This window comes from Culex pipiens, chromosome 1 (assembly GCF_016801865.2).
Source record: "Culex pipiens pallens isolate TS chromosome 1, TS_CPP_V2, whole genome shotgun sequence".
NCBI classification, from domain to species: Eukaryota; Metazoa; Arthropoda; class Insecta; order Diptera; family Culicidae; genus Culex; species Culex pipiens.
Genome location: NC_068937.1, coordinates 110,790,329 through 110,812,423, shown reverse-complemented (window position 1 = coordinate 110,812,423; position 22,095 = coordinate 110,790,329).

The window sequence follows — 22,095 nt, the reverse complement described above, 5'->3', positions numbered from 1 at the left end:
GAGCTCATAATTCTCGTTTGTCATATATCAATAATTATCTCCTCATCTTTATGTCATTCGTTTGAGAGTGTACGTGGTACGGGTGTGCCAAATGAGGGTCCCAAAGCGATCGATCACACTTTTGTGGTTTAACGTGAGGTTTGCACGGAGATTCCTGGATATTTTTCACACCAAAATCTGCATCTCAAATCCGGACTTCAGGTTGGTGGTCGTTGGTTAGAACGGCAAGGTTTTCAATACTAAGGTAGGTTACCGCAGGTGCTCCAGGTTCCGGGTAAAATCAGAGTAAGTACATCAAGCTGTCAGTTCAGTCAATCTGTCAACTGTCAACTTTTTGAACATCCTTTTTAAATCACAGTTTTCGAAAACTTCAAACGGAAATACCATGTAAAACATTTAAAAAAAAACATTCCTAATAATTATCCTCTCACAGTTACGAGGTGATGCGGAAAATATAGTAATGTTCTAGCCCACGCAGCAAGCTGCGATCAATTAGAGCATAATTTTTCAAAATTTCTTGGGCATTTCCGCCTTCTACGATGACGTTTTGGAATGCCAAAGGAAAAATATCCATAAAAATTAACAGGTTTTCAATTACATCCAATCGCAAACAGTAATAATGGCGTGATTAGCGTTGTTTTGAATTTTCCCTCGAAAGTATGGGAAGAAAGTCACAGCTTTTAGAGGCGCATCGTGTGTGGTCTTTCGGAGAAGGGGTTTGAAATAAAACAATTATCGTCATAGTTCTCGCTTTTAACGGCCAGATGAATCCGGAGCCGGGGTTTGGTTAGCAGCAGGTGCTAAATGCACCATAATATTGTAATAGAATGCACAACAATATAATTATTCTGCCGGGAAGGTGCTAACGCGCTGATTCTACAGCGATTCTTCGGGAAAGGAATGTTGCACGTCGTGGAAGGATTGGAGTGGCAGACGAAGCAGGCTCTGCCTTTCAAGTGCGGACTTCATGGAGAAGGTGCTTGCTGAATCATGGTGAATCATGTGCATTTTTTAAGTAAATGAGTTCTCCTTCTATAAATCTGTCAATCTGTCATACTGTCAATCCGTCTATCTGTATATCTGTCATACTGTCATACTGTCATACTGGCAATCTGTCATACTGCCAATTTTTCATAATGTTAATCTGTCATACTGTCCATCGATCAAACTGTCAATTTTTCATAATTTCAATCTATCATAGGGAGCGTTCTTTTATTACATAACGCAGTTGGGGGGGAGGGGGGGTCTAAGGCCGTGCGACGCTCCATACAAAATTTCATAATTTGTATGGAAATTTTGTTACGACGGGGGGAGAGCGGGTCCAAAAATCGGATTTTTTGCGTTACGTAATAAAAGAACGCTCCCATACTCTCAATCTATCAAACTGTCAATCTGTCATACTGGCAATTTGTCGTAATGCAATCTGTCATAGGTCAATCTGCCATTCTGTAAATCGATCACAGAATAATTCTAATCTAGAGCTGATTTCCCCACATTGATCTGTTAACTCAACTTTACTCGATCATTTAGTCTGTTACAATACGAATCACTAAAGCCAGTAATTAGGCATCTTCTAACTCCAGTAATCAAAAATCTGTTTCCTCTTCCATAGTGCCGAACTAATGACCACCAATTTCCCCGGAACATTTCGGCACGCCATCTGATGCTCGGACCATCTCCCGAGCCCACGTGGTTGCGGTTTCTTCCCTCTCGGAGTAATAAATCAACCCCTAATTCGAAATGCAAAACAAATCCATCTTCTCAGGACACACCACAAAAGCAGGCAGCTCTGCGCAAAACGGCTCCAATTACCACTAGAAAGGGCACGATGCGTGAAATTTTTAAGAAGGACCTTGCGCGTTTAGAACCTCAAAATTAGCTGGCGCCAGAGGCGTGTCCCCGCAGTCTCGAATCCTTGCCGCGCGGGCAGGATCATTTACGCCGACACATTTCGGAGTCAAATTATCTCGTTAATTTTGCCCTCTCTTGCGCGTTCCGTGTTCACTACGGTGTAGATCATTTTTCTTGTTTTGATTTTCGGATTTGGAGAAGCGTTTTTCTGACAGACGTAGTGCCGACGACTTGTTCTTGCTTCCATTAGCCAAGGTTGGTACAAGTGTTTATTTTCTTTTCGGCTTGGGACCCCCTCTCTTCGGTGCGCCGGGTAGAATGTATGACGATGTCGCGTTTGAGTGGTGGCCGGGAAACAAATGTGACTTTAGTTACACATATCAAGTTGGGTTGGGATGGTAGGGTTGTTCTGAGTTGAGAATCTCTATTAAAATTTCAATGTTCAATGTTCAATGTTCAATGATTAATGTTCAACGTCCAACGTCTAACGAATGAACAATGAACAATGAACAATGAACAATGAACAATGAACAATGAACAATGAACAATGAACAATGAACAATGAACAATGAACAATGAACAATGAACAATGAACAATGAACAATGAACAATGAACAATGAACAATGAACAATGAACAATGAACAATGAACAATGAACAATGAACAATAAACAATGAACAATGAACAATAAACAATAAACAATAAACAATGAACAATGAACAATAAACAATAAACAATAAACAATAAACAATAAACAATAAACAATAAACAATAAACAATAAACAATACACAATGAACAATAAACAATTAACAATGAAAAATAAACAATACACAATAAACAATAAACAATAAACAATAAACAATAAACAATAAACAATAAACAATAAACAATAAACAATAAACAATAAACAATAAACAATAAACAATAAACAATAAACAATAAACAATAAACAATAAACAATAAACAATAAACAATAAACAATAAACAATAAACAATAAACAATAAACAATAAACAATAAACAATAAACAATAAACAATAAACAATAAACAATAAACAATAAACAATAAACAATAAACAATAAACAATAAACAATAAACAATAAACAATAAACAATAAACAATAAACAATAAACAATAAACAATAAACAATAAACAATAAACAATAAACAATAAACAATAAACAATAAACAATAAACAATAAACAATAAACAATAAACAATAAACAATAAACAATAAACAATAAACAATAAACAATAAACAATAAACAATAAACAATAAACAATAAACAATAAACAATAAACAATAAACAATAAACAATAAACAATAAACAATAAACAATAAACAATAAACAATAAACAATAAACAATAAACAATAAACAATAAACAATAAACAATAAACAATAAACAATAAACAATAAACAATAAACAATAAACAATAAACAATAAACAATAAACAATAAACAATAAACAATAAACAATAAACAATAAACAATAAACAATAAACAATAAACAATAAACAATAAACAATAAACAATAAACAATAAACAATAAACAATAAACAATAAACAATAAACAATAAACAATAAACAATAAACAATAAACAATAAACAATAAACAATAAACAATAAACAATAAACAATAAACAATAAACAATAAACAATAAACAATAAACAATAAACAATAAACAATAAACAATAAACAATAAACAATAAACAATAAACAATAAACAATAAACAATAAACAATAAACAATAAACAATAAACAATAAACAATAAACAATAAACAATAAACAATAAACAATAAACAATAAACAATAAACAATAAACAATAAACAATAAACAATAAACAATAAACAATAAACAATAAACAATAGCATGAGCATGAGCATGAGCATGAGCATGAGAGATCACCCATGGTTGCCCCTCCGTTGCTGAACAGAACCGTAATATCCTTTCAGCACTACTGATCATACCCAAGCAGCAATTATTGTTGCCAAGCCTTATTTGCAACTAATTCAAAACAATCCAAAATCGCTGAGGCAACATATTTGCAACACTTCTGGCGACAAAAAAAGCGCACGACAACAACGCGATTGGCAACAATAGCCAGATAGTTGTGAACGTGTTGCGGCAATGTTTCCTATGCGATGGTCATTTTTGTAGGAAACAATGATGGTGTTGCAACAATGTAACAAATATGATGCAAATATGTCACCATATTGGTGAAATTTTTGGTTGCTTGAAATCAAACGCGCAGCCTTAATGATTTCAAGCCAAGTTGCAAGCGCAACAAACTTCTAATTAATTTCTGAATAAAAATGTTTCCGTTCGATATTCCAGCAAAACAAAAATGGATAAGTCTGAAAAATAACGCTATCGTGTTTTTCGTCAACAGCAAACTAAAATGATTTTCTTAAATGTATAGAAGGTTTATTTTTTTTGGCTATTTCAAGTTTACCGAGTAAAATTTCATTCTACTCGTGATTTTTTTATGCGCCCTTAATCTTTAAAAAATTTGCTATGTTTTGTGGAGCAATTTCAGTATCGATATAAAAAAAAGTTGGCTAATATATCTGAAAATTATCTGCGTTTCAATGCAAGTTACATAGAATCTCAGTTCTGTAGCAAAACGTTATAAAAAATGGGTTTAAATAGTTGAAAATTGATTATTAAAGTATTTTTTTCCTATCTACCATCATGGCGCTTTGTACGCACAGGGGTGTATTCAGGAACCTTTAATAAAATCAACGATAAGAAAAATTTTGTTTTTATGCAAACTAGGAAAACATACTTTTTTAAGTACCCAAATAAATACTTACAATAGATTGTTGTGCAATAAAATGCAACCCACGTATCGTGGCTATCTCTTATGCTAGGTTTCTACTCAAAAATGAAGTTTACTGAGTGCCATTAACATATCTTCCAATATTGTCAATTAACCTTTAAGAAATGTGCCAGGTATTGTTAACAGGGATTTCAAGCACTTTTAGTGCAAAATAACCAATTTGAAGAAAAACAACAATAGAAACAACACTCACAATATGGAATTAAAAAACGCGCATTTGGTCAAAAGTTTTCATTGAAATCGGTTTATTTTCATTGAAATCGAAGAGGGTCAGGTACAAAAGTGCCAGAAAAATTCTTGGTTTGAGCTAGAATTGCTCTATAATGAATTTTCCAATGTTTTTTTGTAACGCTGAATTGTAAATTTAATCATTACATTTTTTTTTATTTTTCTAACAACTTTAAAAAATCCTGCCGTGATTTCTTCAATATTTTGCAAACATCATTCAATCAAAGTTTTCCCTTAGTGGTGCAAATTACACGCTCTCCCTCTACTTCATACTAGACTTTAGTAATATTATTCTGTTTTCTGTTAGATTGAGATTTTTTTTTAATAAATGTGATAGATTTCTAAATTATTCACCCTTAGTACGTCCCTGCTTACTTCTCTTTGAGCAAATTGCCAACCTTCACTTCTGTTGCAACAACGTTTCAGATATGTAGCAACAATGTTGAAGTTAAGTATCCAACACCAAAATTTGTGTTACGTTGTGGTAACATAATGGTTACATAAAATTTGCATACATCAATTTGTCTAAAGAACTGTCAAACGAAATATTTTTTTTTTTTTTTTTAGTTCAGAGTTGACAATATTTATGGGAAATGAACTTTGTTTGGAAGGTGTGCTTCAAGAATCGTAGATTGAAACTTCTGCATGGCGTATGATTCATGGTGGGTGGTTTTTCTCACCCTTCTGAACAAGCAAGGGGTGCGAAGCGCCGCGAAGTGAGTACCATCAGCCCTAGGCTGGTTCCGGCTGTCCCGTACCCCAAGGAGGATGTTGACTTGGGAGGTGGATCACGTACTGGGCCCACGGCCGGAACAGTGAAAGTGTCTCGCCGAGAAAAACGATGGGAAAGGCTACCAACTGCTGGAAGCTCAGTGACTCCGCGTAGGCGGCTCGGGACACCCAAGTACGCTTGTCGTGTGTGTGTTACGGAGGTCGTCCTGAAAATCACACAGAATAGTTTTGATTTGTCCGAGAAATCCTCGTCGTCATAATCAGCATAATCATCCCATCTGAACTCGTTATTTGCTGATGTATCTAATTATCGTTTTTAGTCGATAAGAGTTTGGAAGTTCTTCTTCATGCCCCAATACTTCTGACTGTAGGTCCGTTTGGACAGAATTTTTGGCAGCTTATTCAATTTTTTAAAGCGCTTGCACTTTGTGAACTTCATATATTTGTTTTGATGCGTTCAACAAAAAGACCAACTCCATAAAATAGCTTTTTTCCACTAAAGATGTGTTTTGTTATGGCAAACGATGTTTACAATTAGCATTAGCAAGGAAACTTTGCTGCAACTAATTCGCAACATTTGCCGCTCAATATGAAGTAAGTTTTTGTTTTGTTTCAACATTGGTACAATAATATCACCGAAACGTTGCATCAATACACAAAATCAAATTGTTGCCACAGCAAATAATGGTAACTATTTCATGAAGAACTTTGTTTCGATGTCACATTTTCGAGAATTGCAACATTGTTGCTCCCTTGTTGTAACTTAACTGGACTTAGACGTTTTTAGCATGTTGCGCGATGCTGCTTGGGTAGGCTTCGACTATCAAGTGGTGTTTCCCTTATCAACAGCATGTATGAATTCGACGAAAAGATAAAACACCATGATTGCTAAAGCTCGATCAGTTGCGAATAGGTAACAGTCATTGGCCACCAACGGCTCCCGCCATGTCAGTTTGTAGACCTCGATTTTAAGGGACGGGAATGTTAGTTAGCGCAGGTTGCTACTAGGGCAGCTGATTTACTCTGTGCTTACACCCCACAAGCGCCAGGAACCTGAAAATTTTTTTAGTAGGATAGGGTGCTTGGTCAGGATTCATCATAGAAGATGATGATGCGACCCAAAATCATAGTGTTTGTTGAAAGGTTTTATATATTATTCTCAAGGCAAACAATCGGATGCTGCGGATGAGACATTTCCCGTTTAACTGTTGTTTAATTTTAAATGAAATGAATTCATCTTAGACAGCCGGCTGTGGAAAGATAAAGCCAAATAATGTTTATTTATAGAATGAGGTGTTAAACGCAATGTTGCAATGATAGCGTAGTCTGATTTTTAATCATATAACCATTTAATTCATAAATTTGTTACGGAAACGACGCGACGAACTCAACCATCAAGTGCCTTCCGATCTTCTTTCTGTTAGCTAGATGAGGTATTGATTATCGTTGCCTCTCGAGCTACGATGCTATGGAGAGGGCTTAACACACAAACAACCGACGTCGAGCCCTCCGAGCTACGGAGCTATGGGAAGGTCTTTTCAACACAAAAAAAAAGACTCGCGCACCACACAACGTTCTTGATGAATCAAAATATGTTTTAAGCGATAAAACTAACGAACTCAACCGTCAAATTGCCTTCCAACCAGCGATGATGAAGAAAGGGCACTTTGCACACAAACACAACCACCCGCTTGCACTGACGGAACATTACACACAACAGCCACACAAAAGAGACGAAAATTATCGCGAAAAAACAGGACTGCGCGTCCCCAGAAGCACTGAACTTATGACGGCATTATTCAATTATACTGACCAATCACCCCATGCATACAAACAGTCACACAAAAGAGACGAAAATTATCGCGAAAAAACAGGACTGCGCGTCCCCAGAAGCACTGAACTTATGACGGCATTATTCAATTATACTGACCAATCACCCCATGCACACAAACAGTCACACAAAAGAGACGAAAATTATCGCGAAAAAACAGGACTGCGCGTCCCCAGAAGCACTGAACTTATGACGGCATTATTCAATTATACTGACCAATCACCCCATGCACACAAACAGTCACACAAAAGAGACGAAAATTATCGCGAAAAAACAGGACTGCGCGTCCCCAGAAGCACTGAACTTATGACGGCATTATTCAATTATACTGACCAATCACCCCATGCACACAAACAGTCACACAAAAGAGACGAAAATTATCGCGAAAAAACAGGACTGCGCGTCCCCAGAAGCACTGAACTTATGACGGCATTATTCAATTATACTGACCAATCACCCCATGCACACAAACAGTCACACAAAAGAGACGAAAATTATCGCGAAAAAACAGGACTGCGCGTCCCCAGAAGCACTGAACTTATGACGGCATTATTCAATTATACTGACCAATCACCCCATGCACACAAACAGTCACACAAAAGAGACGAAAATTATCGCGAAAAAACAGGACTGCGCGTCCCCAGAAGCACTGAACTTATGACGGCATTATTCAATTATACTGACCAATCACCCCATGCACACAAACAGTCACACAAAAGAGACGAAAATTATCGCGAAAAAACAGGACTGCGCGTCCCCAGAAGCACTGAACTTATGACGGCATTATTCAATTATACTGACCAATCACCCCATGCACACAAACGGTCACACAAAAGAGACGAAAATTATCGCGAAAAAACAGGACTGCGCGTCCCCAGAAGCACTGAACTTATGACGGCATTATTCAATTATACTGACCAATCACCCCATGCACACAAACAGTCACACAAAAGAGACGAAAATTATCGCGAAAAAACAGGACTGCGCGTCCCCAGAAGCACTGAACTTATGACGGCATTATTCAATTATACTGACCAATCACCCCATGCACACAAACAGTCACACAAAAGAGACGAAAATTATCGCGAAAAAACAGGACTGCGCGTCCCCAGAAGCACTGAACTTATGACGGCATTATTCAATTATACTGACCAATCACCCCATGCACACAAACAGTCACACAAAAGAGACGAAAATTATCGCGAAAAAACAGGACTGCGCGTCCCCAGAAGCACTGAACTTATGACGGCATTATTCAATTATACTGACCAATCACCCCATGCACACAAACAGTCACACAAAAGAGACGAAAATTATCGCGAAAAAACAGGACTGCGCGTCCCCAGAAGCACTGAACTTATGACGGCATTATTCAATTATACTGACCAATCACCCCATGCACACAAACAGTCACACAAAAGAGACGAAAATTATCGCGAAAAAACAGGACTGCGCGTCCCCAGAAGCACTGAACTTATGACGGCATTATTCAATTATACTGACCAATCACCCCATGCACACAAACGGTCACACAAAAGAGACGAAAATTATCGCGAAAAAACAGGACTGCGCGTCCCCAGAAGCACTGAACTTATGACGGCATTATTCAATTATACTGACCAATCACCCCATGCACACAAACAGTCACACAAAAGAGACGAAAATTATCGCGAAAAAACAGGACTGCGCGTCCCCAGAAGCACTGAACTTATGACGGCATTATTCAATTATACTGACCAATCACCCCATGCACACAAACAGTCACACAAAAGAGACGAAAATTATCGCGAAAAAACAGGACTGCGCGTCCCCAGAAGCACTGAACTTATGACGGCATTATTCAATTATACTGACCAATCACCCCATGCACACAAACAGTCACACAAAAGAGACGAAAATTATCGCGAAAAAACAGGACTGCGCGTCCCCAGAAGCACTGAACTTATGACGGCATTATTCAATTATACTGACCAATCACCCCATGCACACAAACAGTCACACAAAAGAGACGAAAATTATCGCGAAAAAACAGGACTGCGCGTCCCCAGAAGCACTGAACTTATGACGGCATTATTCAATTATACTGACCAATCACCCCATGCACACAAACAGTCACACAAAAGAGACGAAAATTATCGCGAAAAAACAGGACTGCGCGTCCCCAGAAGCACTGAACTTATGACGGCATTATTCAATTATACTGACCAATCACCCCATGCACACAAACAGTCACACAAAAGAGACGAAAATTATCGCGAAAAAACAGGACTGCGCGTCCCCAGAAGCACTGAACTTATGACGGCATTATTCAATTATACTGACCAATCACCCCATGCACACAAACAGTCACACAAAAGAGACGAAAATTATCGCGAAAAAACAGGACTGCGCGTCCCCAGAAGCACTGAACTTATGACGGCATTATTCAATTATACTGACCAATCACCCCATGCACACAAACAGTCACACAAAAGAGACGAAAATTATCGCGAAAAAACAGGACTGCGCGTCCCCAGAAGCACTGAACTTATGACGGCATTATTCAATTATACTGACCAATCACCCCATGCACACAAACGGTCACACAAAAGAGACGAAAATTATCGCGAAAAAACAGGACTGCGCGTCCCCAGAAGCACTGAACTTATGACGGCATTATTCAATTATACTGACCAATCACCCCATGCACACAAACAGTCACACAAAAGAGACGAAAATTATCGCGAAAAAACAGGACTGCGCGTCCCCAGAAGCACTGAACTTATGACGGCATTATTCAATTATACTGACCAATCACCCCATGCACACAAACAGTCACACAAAAGAGACGAAAATTATCGCGAAAAAACAGGACTGCGCGTCCTCAGAAGCACTGAACTTATGACGGCATTATTCAATTATACTGACCAATCACCCCATGCACACAAACAGTCACACAAAAGAGACGAAAATTATCGCGAAAAAACAGGACTGCGCGTCCCCAGAAGCACTGAACTTATGACGGCATTATTCAATTATACTGACCAATCACCCCATGCACACAAACAGTCACACAAAAGAGACGAAAATTATCGCGAAAAAACAGGACTGCGCGTCCCCAGAAGCACTGAACTTATGACGGCATTATTCAATTATACTGACCAATCACCCCATGCACACAAACGGTCACACAAAAGAGACGAAAATTATCGCGAAAAAACAGGACTGCGCGTCCCCAGAAGCACTGAACTTATGACGGCATTATTCAATTATACTGACCAATCACCCCATGCACACAAACAGTCACACAAAAGAGACGAAAATTATCGCGAAAAAACAGGACTGCGCGTCCCCAGAAGCACTGAACTTATGACGGCATTATTCAATTATACTGACCAATCACCCCATGCACACAAACGGTCACACAAAAGAGACGAAAATTATCGCGAAAAAACAGGACTGCGCGTCCCCAGAAGCACTGAACTTATGACGGCATTATTCAATTATACTGACCAATCACCCCATGCACACAAACAGTCACACAAAAGAGACGAAAATTATCGCGAAAAAACAGGACTGCGCGTCCCCAGAAGCACTGAACTTATCAATAAACAATAAACAATAAACAATAAACAATAAACAATAAACAATAAACAATAAACAATAAACAATAAACAATAAACAATAAACAATAAACAATAAACAATAAACAATAAACAATAAACAATAAACAATAAACAATAAACAATAAACAATAAACAATAAACAATAAACAATAAACAATAAACAATAAACAATAAACAATAAACAATAAACAATAAACAATAAACAATAAACAATAAACAATAAACAATAAACAATAAACAATAAACAATAAACAATAAACAATAAACAATAAACAATAAACAATAAACAATAAACAATAAACAATAAACAATAAACAATAAACAATAAACAATAAACAATAAACAATAAACAATAAACAATAAACAATAAACAATAAACAATAAACAATAAACAATAAACAATAAACAATAAACAATAAACAATAAACAATAAACAATAAACAATAAACAATAAACAATAAACAATAAACAATAAACAATAAACAATAAACAATAAACAATAAACAATAAACAATAAACAATAAACAATAAACAATAAACAATAAACAATAAACAATAAACAATAAACAATAAACAATAAACAATAAACAATAAACAATAAACAATAAACAATAAACAATAAACAATAAACAATAAACAATAAACAATAAACAATAAACAATAAACAATAAACAATAAACAATAAACAATAAACAATAAACAATAAACAATAAACAATAAACAATAAACAATAAACAATAAACAATAAACAATAAACAATAAACAATAAACAATAAACAATAAACAATAAACAATAAACAATAAACAATAAACAATAAACAATAAACAATAAACAATAAACAATAAACAATAAACAATAAACAATAAACAATAAACAATAAACAATAAACAATAAACAATAAACAATAAACAATAAACAATAAACAATAAACAATAAACAATAAACAATAAACAATAAACAATAAACAATAAACAATAAACAATAAACAATAAACAATAAACAATAAACAATAAACAATAAACAATAAACAATAAACAATAAACAATAAACAATAAACAATAAACAATAAACAATAAACAATAAACAATAAACAATAAACAATAAACAATAAACAATAAACAATAAACAATAAACAATAAACAATAAACAATAAACAATAAACAATAAACAATAAACAATAAACAATAAACAATAAACAATAAACAATAAACAATAAACAATAAACAATAAACAATAAACAATAAACAATAAACAATAAACAATAAACAATAAACAATAAACAATAAACAATAAACAATAAACAATAAACAATAAACAATAAACAATAAACAATAAACAATAAACAATAAACAATAAACAATAAACAATAAACAATAAACAATAAACAATAAACAATAAACAATAAACAATAAACAATAAACAATAAACAATAAACAATAAACAATAAACAATAAACAATAAACAATAAACAATAAACAATAAACAATAAACAATAAACAATAAACAATAAACAATAAACAATAAACAATAAACAATAAACAATAAACAATAAACAATAAACAATAAACAATAAACAATAAACAATAAACAATAAACAATAAACAATAAACAATAAACAATAAACAATAAACAATAAACAATAAACAATAAACAATAAACAATAAACAATAAACAATAAACAATAAACAATAAACAATAAACAATAAACAATAAACAATAAACAATAAACAATAAACAATAAACAATAAACAATAAACAATAAACAATAAACAATAAACAATAAACAATAAACAATAAACAATAAACAATAAACAATAAACAATAAACAATAAACAATAAACAATAAACAATAAACAATAAACAATAAACAATAAACAATAAACAATGAACAATGAACTATAAATTATAAACTATGAACAATATCCAATGTTGGTATCAAAATTAGTACAAAAATAATGTTACAAAATACAAAAATAATTCTGTCGATTTATCAATATTGTCAAAATTATCCGCCTGGTAAATCTGACAATTCAAATCAGTTCATCACGTAAACTCTGTTCGAACCACCCTACCGTTTCGTTGGCTGTCAGCTTCCAACGCTAGTGCCATAGAATCCGTTCCAAGTGTCGGCACGTTTGACTTGAACCTTTCTTCTATGTACGCCAGAGAACAGAAAACGCGCCGTGTGGAAACTTATGGCCAGGCAAAGTACTTGTGCGTGCGTACGTGTGTGTGCAGTAGCCTGTCCCATTTTGAGGTCATGTCGAGGAATTTCAGGTGCTCACTTCTTAAATGGTAGATTATGATGTTAGGAACAATGTTTTCTTAGACAAGAAAAAATAATAAAATACTTTCTCGCACCCCCTAGTCGATTTACTGAAAAAAGTCACTTTTTTGAACAAATTTTCTAAAATCGCTTGGAATCAATACAAAAACTGTTTCGATCAGGTGTGTATTATCTTCAAACGATAGGTTTTTGTCCATAGATTAAGATGCACTATCAATATTGGACGAAAATTTAAGTTTTTGGACTCTCCCAGGCGGATTTGTGTCGAAAAAATCGCATTTTTTCGAAACTTTTTTCAGAAATGTTCATTTAATTCAGGGTAGCCTATTTTTCCCAGTGAAACCAATACGTGCAGCTTGTAGGAAATTTCATGGCAAACATTTTTCTCTCTGAGAAAATGCAATTTCGACACTCCAGAGCCAAGATATTTGAGTTTTAGTGAGGAAAAAAGTGCCAATTTTCAAAATTTCTCAGAATTCTGAAGCAAGGCCTACTAATTACACGATGTAGCAAGCACATGTCTCAAAGGTCAGGGTATGCTTTTTATAGTAATTTTGGCCGCTGAATCCGAATCTGAAATCAAATTTCGTGCAAACAGTGATGTTTTGGAGCTACACCCTTTTGGAATGTTATTTGCGTGTTTAAGAGGCAGTTTTTGTAAATATTGCTCGGTTTGTTCTAGAGTCGTATCGAGGTGCTCCGATTTGGATGAAACTTTCAGCGTTTGTTTGTCTATACATGAGATAAACTCATGCCAAAAATGAGCCCTCTAAGACAAAGGGAAGTGGGGTAAAACGGGCATTGAAGATTGAGGTCCAAAAAACATAAAAAATCCTAAAATTGCTCGTATTTAAGTAAAACTTCATCAATTTCAACTATCTTAGATGCATTTGAATGGTCTTTTGAAGCACTTCAAAATGAGCCATAGACATCCAAGATTGGTTTAACTTTTTCTCATAGCTTTTGCAAATTACTGTTAAAAATTGTTTTTTTTAAACCTCAATATATTTTTGCAACAGCCTCCAACACCCATACTCTTTTAGTTCAAGTTAGGGAATTTCATGGACTATAAGCCTACGGTAATAACTTTTTTGGCCAATCGCAGTTTTTCTCATAGTTTTTCGATTTTTCTATAACAAACATTTTACAATGTTAGTTATTGTCCTGTTGTTTAGTCTCACTTTTGTCATATTCGAAATCCTCGGAAAATTCAAACTCCAAACTGGCATGAGTTCATCTCATGTATAGACAAACAAACGCTGAAAGTTTCATCCAAATCGGAGCACCTTGATACGACAACAAACCGAGCAATATTTACAAAAACTACCTCTTAAACACGCAAATAACATTCCAAAAGGGTGTAGCTCCAAAACATCACTGTTTGCACGAAATTTGATTTCAGATTCGGATTCAGCGGCCAAAATTACTATAAAAAGCATACCCTGACCTTTGAGACATATGCTTGCTACATCGTGTAATTAGTAGGCCTTGCTTCAGAATTCTGAGAAATTTTGAAAATTGGCACTTTTTTCCTCACTAAAACTCAAATATCTCGGCTCTGGAGTGTCGAAATTGCATTTTCTCAGAGAGAAAAATGTTCGCCATGAAATTTCCTACAAGCTGCACGTATTGGTTTCACTGGGAAAAATAGGCTACCCTAAATTAAATGAACATTTCTGAAAAAAGTTTCGAAAAAATGCGATTTTTTCGACACAAATCCGCCTGGGAGAGTCCAAAAACTTAAATTTTCGTCCAATATTGATAGTGCATCTTAATCTATGGACAAAAACCTATCGTTTGAAGATAATACACACCTGATCGAAACAGTTTTTGTATTGATTCCAAGCGATTTTAGAAAATTTGTTCAAAAAAGTGACTTTTTTCAGTAAATCGACTAGGGGGTGCGAGAAAGTATTTTATTATTTTTTCTTGTCTAAGAAAACATTGTTCCTAACATCATAATCTACCATTTAAGAAGTGAGCACCTGAAATTCCTCGACATGACCTCAAAATGGGACAGGCTAGTGTGCAGTTTGCGCGTGAACATGATCCGATGATTTATTTTGTGGTCAAAACATATGTTTGAAGTCGGTGGCTTAAGGCCAGGCATCTGGGCGCTCTCTTTTTCTCTCGTTCTCTCTCTCTGGCATTCAAATGTCGTGACGTTTTGTTACCGCGCCGCAAGAGGTCACTTTTGGGGGCACTTGAGAGGAATTTATCGTGAAACTGTTTGTAGGGTTGTTAGCAGCTTTGGTGCGGCTCAATTTCACCCGTTTGCAGTGTGAGCTATTAATTGCGACCGGGGTGAGTACGTTAAGCGTGCGATTTATGACAGTTTAAGCGATCAAAGCAACCTCGGGATGCCGACTTGGGTTGAGGATGCTGAATGCTGTGAATTATTTGATTTTGAGTGTAATTTGGCTTATAAGTGTTCCGCAAACTTGTATGACGTAACTTGGTTTAAAAAAAGTCATCAGCTAGGATTCTTCGAACATAGATCTCAATCTATTACATACAAAAACAAAAAAACTCATAAATTACCCATCTGTCTAGTGTTTGTCATAATTGTATCACCAAAGGCAGAAACAAGCAAAAAACATGAATTTCCTAGAAGGAACACTTGGTCCACTCTACGCTCCACTGCAAATCGAAGACAAATTTTTAATTCGTTGGTTTCAACAGCGAGTAACAAAAAACACCAAAGTTATGCCGATAAGAATGATGTTTTTTTATTACGCAGCAAAAAGTGTTACTTTATGGTTCTCGGATGAGGTTAGGTTTGATAGTGTCTCACTCGAAGATAATGCCTGATGCAATACTAAATTGGGCACCCAAATTGAAATCAAAATTAACTATTTCCTTTTATACCAATTTTGAAATTAAGTCGTAATAATCAGATGAGTCAACTTTTATATTTTTTATCTATTATTTCGTTAAATTATTATTATTTGCATATCAACTTTGAGAACTGTCATTTACATCAGGGTAGAATCCGCCCAGAACAAATTTTCAACATTTTTTTAATCTACTTGCATTTGAGTGTAACATTTAGAACAAAAAGCAACAAAGAAAAACAACGAAAACTTTTGACAACTGACAGTCGTCGACAGACCTCAATGAAAACCACACACCCATACCCACTCACAAACCCCACCGAATCTTTCAGCGAGTTTGTACAACACAGTTCTTATCAACCTTCGCCATGTTTTTTTCCCTTGCCAACCCTGGCCACGCCATAAAATGAAACAATTTAGTAATGATCGCTGCTGGAAATTATCAACCAATTAAGAATTATCACGTTCGGAATGTAAACAAAACCCGATTCGATGACGGCGAGCTAGGCCAAGCTGGGTTGATGGGGATGTTTATGGTCCGTGTCGTGGATGATTGCTCTAATCGGAACTGCCTGAGCTGACCCGACCCGGTCACATTCGCTCGCTCTGGGCTTGTTTACATTTAATCCCGACTGATAAGGAGGGATGGGGGCAGACGAGAGGAGGGGGAATGCAGTGCCAAGTGATGAATTAAAATTTGTTCTACTATCAGGCGGTAATTATAAATAGTGATGATTTCATTCACTCGATTCCGATTCCGTAACGGCTCATCTGAATGGAGCTGAGCTGGATGACGTATTGGTGTTTGGATGGGACTTGTTGTTTGATTTTGCTGAGACAGTGTTGTTTTCAATGTCAAATGTGGTCGGAAATGGGTGCCAATTACTAAGTGAGAAAAATAGTAATTTTACAATCCTATGACTGTCACTTACATTGAAGCAAGTTTCGGATTATGTCTTCTATTTGTATACTCGTGTAGATCAGTCAGAACGCACGCTAATAAAACAATGTGGAGATCCCTGGTTTGAATCTCTCGGCGTACAAAAAAAAACCTTCCTCGATTTTTGTGCCTTTAGGGGTTGTTTTGGTTCCTGAACACGAATTTAAGCTCATTTTTTATGACCAAGAGTACAGTACGATACAACCTATTTTTAACATGTAATAAGAGGTTTTTTTTCTGAAAAGGTGCAGGTTAAAATGGTGATAAACTGTATTTTACATTCAATTTTTTTTTAATTGTTTAAAGATTATATTTATACGTTTAAAAATGTTGATACCATTTTTAACATTCAAAAATAATACATACAAATTTTTGATTTTTTTTTTTTTGTTTAACTAAAATAAAACTTAAGGGTTACATACATGAGGCGAAATATGTAATGTTTGGCCCTTTTAAAATATTAGTCATGATTTAATATTTTTTAAATATATTTTTCGAAAAGATCGGAAAATTTCACGAATGTTTCATGTTTTCACATTGAAAATCGGACCATTAGTTGCTGAGATATCGACATTAGAAAATGATGGGTTGTTTTGGTGAGATTTAGAAAACTTCAATGTTCGTGTTTCTTTTTCTTAAAGCGGCTGTATCTCAGCAACCCGAGGTCCAATCTCTTAGACAATTTCATAGCAAATTTTCTGAACTTTTCAAAAAATATATTTTTAGAAATGGTCACTTATGGTCACTATTTTTAAAAATCCAAAAACTGCAAATATTTCGCTAAAATCAAACTTCCGGTGGCTATAAACGAAGCCCTTTATCAAAAAAATCTGTAAAGTACTTTTCGATTGGAAATTCAATTTTACATTAAAAATTACGTCAAATCTGTTTTTGCATAAAATTTCGATTTTTTCCAAAAATCACAATTTTTTCTAAAATTCATAACTCGGCTGCAGATTTTTTGACCATGTTTCTCTATGGCTCAAAAGTTGCGGATTTTTGTCTTCTAAAACATATAAAAAAATCTCGAAAATCAAAAAAATATGTATTTTGGGAAATTGAGTTTTAGTGAAAAAAAAGTTGATTAAAAAATCTGCAAATTTTTTTTCCGTGTAACTATTTTTTTCTCAATAGTCCTCAACAATACCTACAACTTTGCCTAAGACACCAAATTGATCAGAAAATTCACTCAAAAGTTACAGCTGTTTGAATATGTACGTACCATTTTTGTATGGACAGCTGCCAAAATTGTATGGAGACTTGTATGGGTGAACCAATGACACAAAATAGTTTATTTGGTCATAGGGAAGGCCCCCACAAAGTTTGAGCCAAATAAAAAAATACAAAAAATAAAAATGGTCGAAATCGGCCGATTTCGTAGAGAGTTGCTCACATAATTTAATATTACAAAAAATATTGAATTTACTAAAAAGATGAGCACTCCTGAAAGTTTCATGAATTTTCCTGGGTTATGAATTTCCCGGGAAACAGGAAAATATTTTTGGAATCCCGGGGAATTTTCTAAACAGTCATTAAATTTTTGTTTTCATCATAATTGTTATGATTTTTAAGCTTAAAATCATAGAATTAGCACAGTACTATTAATTAATTAATTGGTGATCTATACTTCAATCTTAACAAGGACAGCAGTTTTAAGATAATTTGAAAGAAATTAAAAATTGATTTTTTTTATTCTTTGATGTGCATTGGATTTTAAATGAACCACAATTTTTAATCCATTGTGATTAAAATTTAACAAGTCTCTTATAAATGCACTCTTTCAATGTTTTGTTATATGACATGATTTTAAATAAACAAATGAAATGATACCAATTAATGTATAACTTCAGATAAGTTTAGCATTTTATGTTTTTTATGAAACATATTTTCCAAATTATCTTAAAGTCACTACCACCAACTGGAGAAAAACGGGACTGACTGATTGTTTTGTTCTGTTCCTGTTTTAACTGAAATCAATCAATAAAATCAAAATAGTTCGCAAAAAAATGGTTTGAACAACTGTCTTAATTTGTCCTGATTTTCTCAGATGCCGGTGTTTGATGAAAAATAATATATGATATTTTTTCGAATTCAAAATCATAAATATACGTAATATTTACGTACCAGTCTTTGAAAAAATAAAACTGTTTAGAAAATATTTAAAACACAGGGCATTTTGCGGATCTGTAAACTGAAATTAAAAAAAAAAACAAAGAGGCCAAGTTATTGCTGATTTATGTCAAATTCTTATTTTATTAAAGTAAAATTCTTATCGTATACTTAGTATTCAACTGTTCATCTATTTTCACAACCAAGTCTGAATTTCTAGACCAAAATATGATTTTTTTTTTTTTTGAAAATTCCCGAAAACTCCCGGGATGGACGCATTAGTTAGAGACATTTTAAACTCAAAATTTTGCCATGCGCAAAGTGAACAGTCAAACTTTCTGAGCGTTTTTATCGAAACACCGAGTTGATTTACGGGTGCCTCGATATCTCGAGATGTTATTGACCAAATTGGCTGAAATTTGAAGTGAAGACTCTCAAGACATATTCCGTGTGCATGACGAAGCAGGATTTTGAAATTTTGCTTTTAAAAAAACCCAAAATTCAAAAATTGACGATTTTTTATACAAAACGTTACTTAATCCACCTCTAAGTGGTTGGTGCCTTCCTCTCATTTATAGAGTGATAAATTTCCTATGATTTTTTGAACATTGGCCGATCTGTAAACTGTTCCGAATATGAGGGAAGACTGTACGAGGTTATATTTTGTTACCTGGATATCAGCTTGATCGATGATTTTCATACAACAAAAAGATTATTTAAATTTTACGATAAATTAATATCAGTGCACAATCAGTCTTCAATTTTTCATAATTAATTTTCTGACTTCACCAGCGCTTAAAAAAATAATGCTTCAAATGCTTCAAACATAAATTTCTTGAACACTATTGAACGTTCTAAAGCTTCGTTTCGCAAAGAAAAATGCATTTGCAAGCCACGAGAAAATGACATTTATGACAACCGGAAGAGTTTTTCAAAGTAAATCGATTCCAAGGGACCGTCGAGGAAGACTTAAGCAAGCGAAAATATCGAGTAATGAAAAAATCGAAGTGTGCAGTTTGAAGGGACTGAATTCATCGGTGTATAGAGCAATATTGAAATCGAGAAGATCGATAAAGAGTCTACTATATTAGGCCTCTTATAATTCGAAAATTTGTACTTTGTACTTTTAACTAAAAAAAAACTATGAAAAATTGGCTTGAAATTTGATTGGCAAAATGTGAAGCATTATTTTTTATATAATGTTGATAACATATACAGCAATTCCATTTGAAAAGAGCCTAAACCAAAAAAAAAGTTCTCCGATCGGGCTCAAAATTTTTCTGGGGGTTTCTTGGCCAAAATAATTAGACCCGTATTTTTTTGTTTGGCCATTAGGGTGGCCTACATCGTGCTAGGGTGGTTCAAAAAATGGCAATTTTCGTCATTTTTCGCAAAAACCACTTTTTTCTAAAAATCATATCTCCGTGCCATTTCATCCGATTTTAGCTGTCTTAGACGCAAAAGAAAGGTGATGAGTTTGGCTATTTGGGAAAAATAGTAAAAAGTTCCAAAAATCTAGCTTAACTATTGAAAAAGTCGTATGAAAACTTAAAATGGCGTTTTGACCGTGTCTGGACCAAAGAGCCTATGTCTGAAAATATTTGTATCGGATTCCTCGGAAAATTTCACATAATATATAAAAAATTGGCGATGTCGAACCGTACGTTTCCGAGATATGATTTTTTGAAAAAAAAACTGCGTTTTTCGACGCGCCACGCGCAAAAACGGGAAAATGACGAAATCGGCAAAAAATCAACTTTTTCCACTAAAACTGCGATAACTTTAAAATTTCAGCGATGACCTATAGATGTTATGGTACCAAAAGTTGCGTCTTCCAATTACAAAAATTTTGATACCCAAACATCTATAGGTCATCGCTGAAATTTTAAAGTTATCGCAGTTTTAGTGAAAATAGTTGATTTTTTGCCGATTTCGTCATTTTCCCGTTTTTGCGCGTGGCGCGTCGAAAAACGCAGTTTTTATTTTCAAAAAATCGTATCTCCAAAACGTACGGTTCGACATCGCCAATTTTTTGATAAATTATGTGAAATTTTCCGAGGAATCCGATACAAATATTTTCAGACATAGGCTCTTTGGTCCAGACACGGTCAAAACGCCATTTTAAGTTTTCATACGACTTTTTCAATAGTTAAACTAGATTTTTGGAACTTTTTACTATTTTCCCAAATAGCCAAACTCATCACCTTTCTTTTGCATCTAAGACAGCTAAAATCGGATGAAATGGCGCGGAGATATGATTTTTAGAAAAAAGTGGTTTTTGCGAAAAATGACGAAAATTGCCATTTTTCGAACCACCCTAGCACGATGTAGGCCACCCTAATGGCCAAACAAAAAAATACGGGTCTAATTATTTTGGCCAAGGAACCCCCAGAAAAATTTTGAGCCCGATCGGAGAACTTTTTTTTTGGTTTAGGCTCTTTTCAAATGGAATTGCTGTATATGTAGTTTTTTTTTTTTTAAAAGGTCCAATAAACAAAATTTTCAGTTTTTGCTTTTTGGGTGTTTTTTTAATATCCCTGCCTCAAGGCGGTTTCAAAAAACCCAAAAAGCAAAAACTGGAAATTTGGTTTATTGGACCTTTTAGAAAAAAAACTCCAGGTATATTTTATGATTTTTCAATCAAGTAACACAGAAAAAAAGTGATGATGCAAATTATTGTCCTCTATTAAATGTTTATAAATTAAAAGGGTCGTTTTATTAGTTCGATTATAAATTACCAAAAAAAATGTCAATTTCACTTAAACCATGGTTGCCCGTTGGTACTAGCAAGTCGGATTTGAAAGGATCATTTTAAGGTAATTATTAAACTTT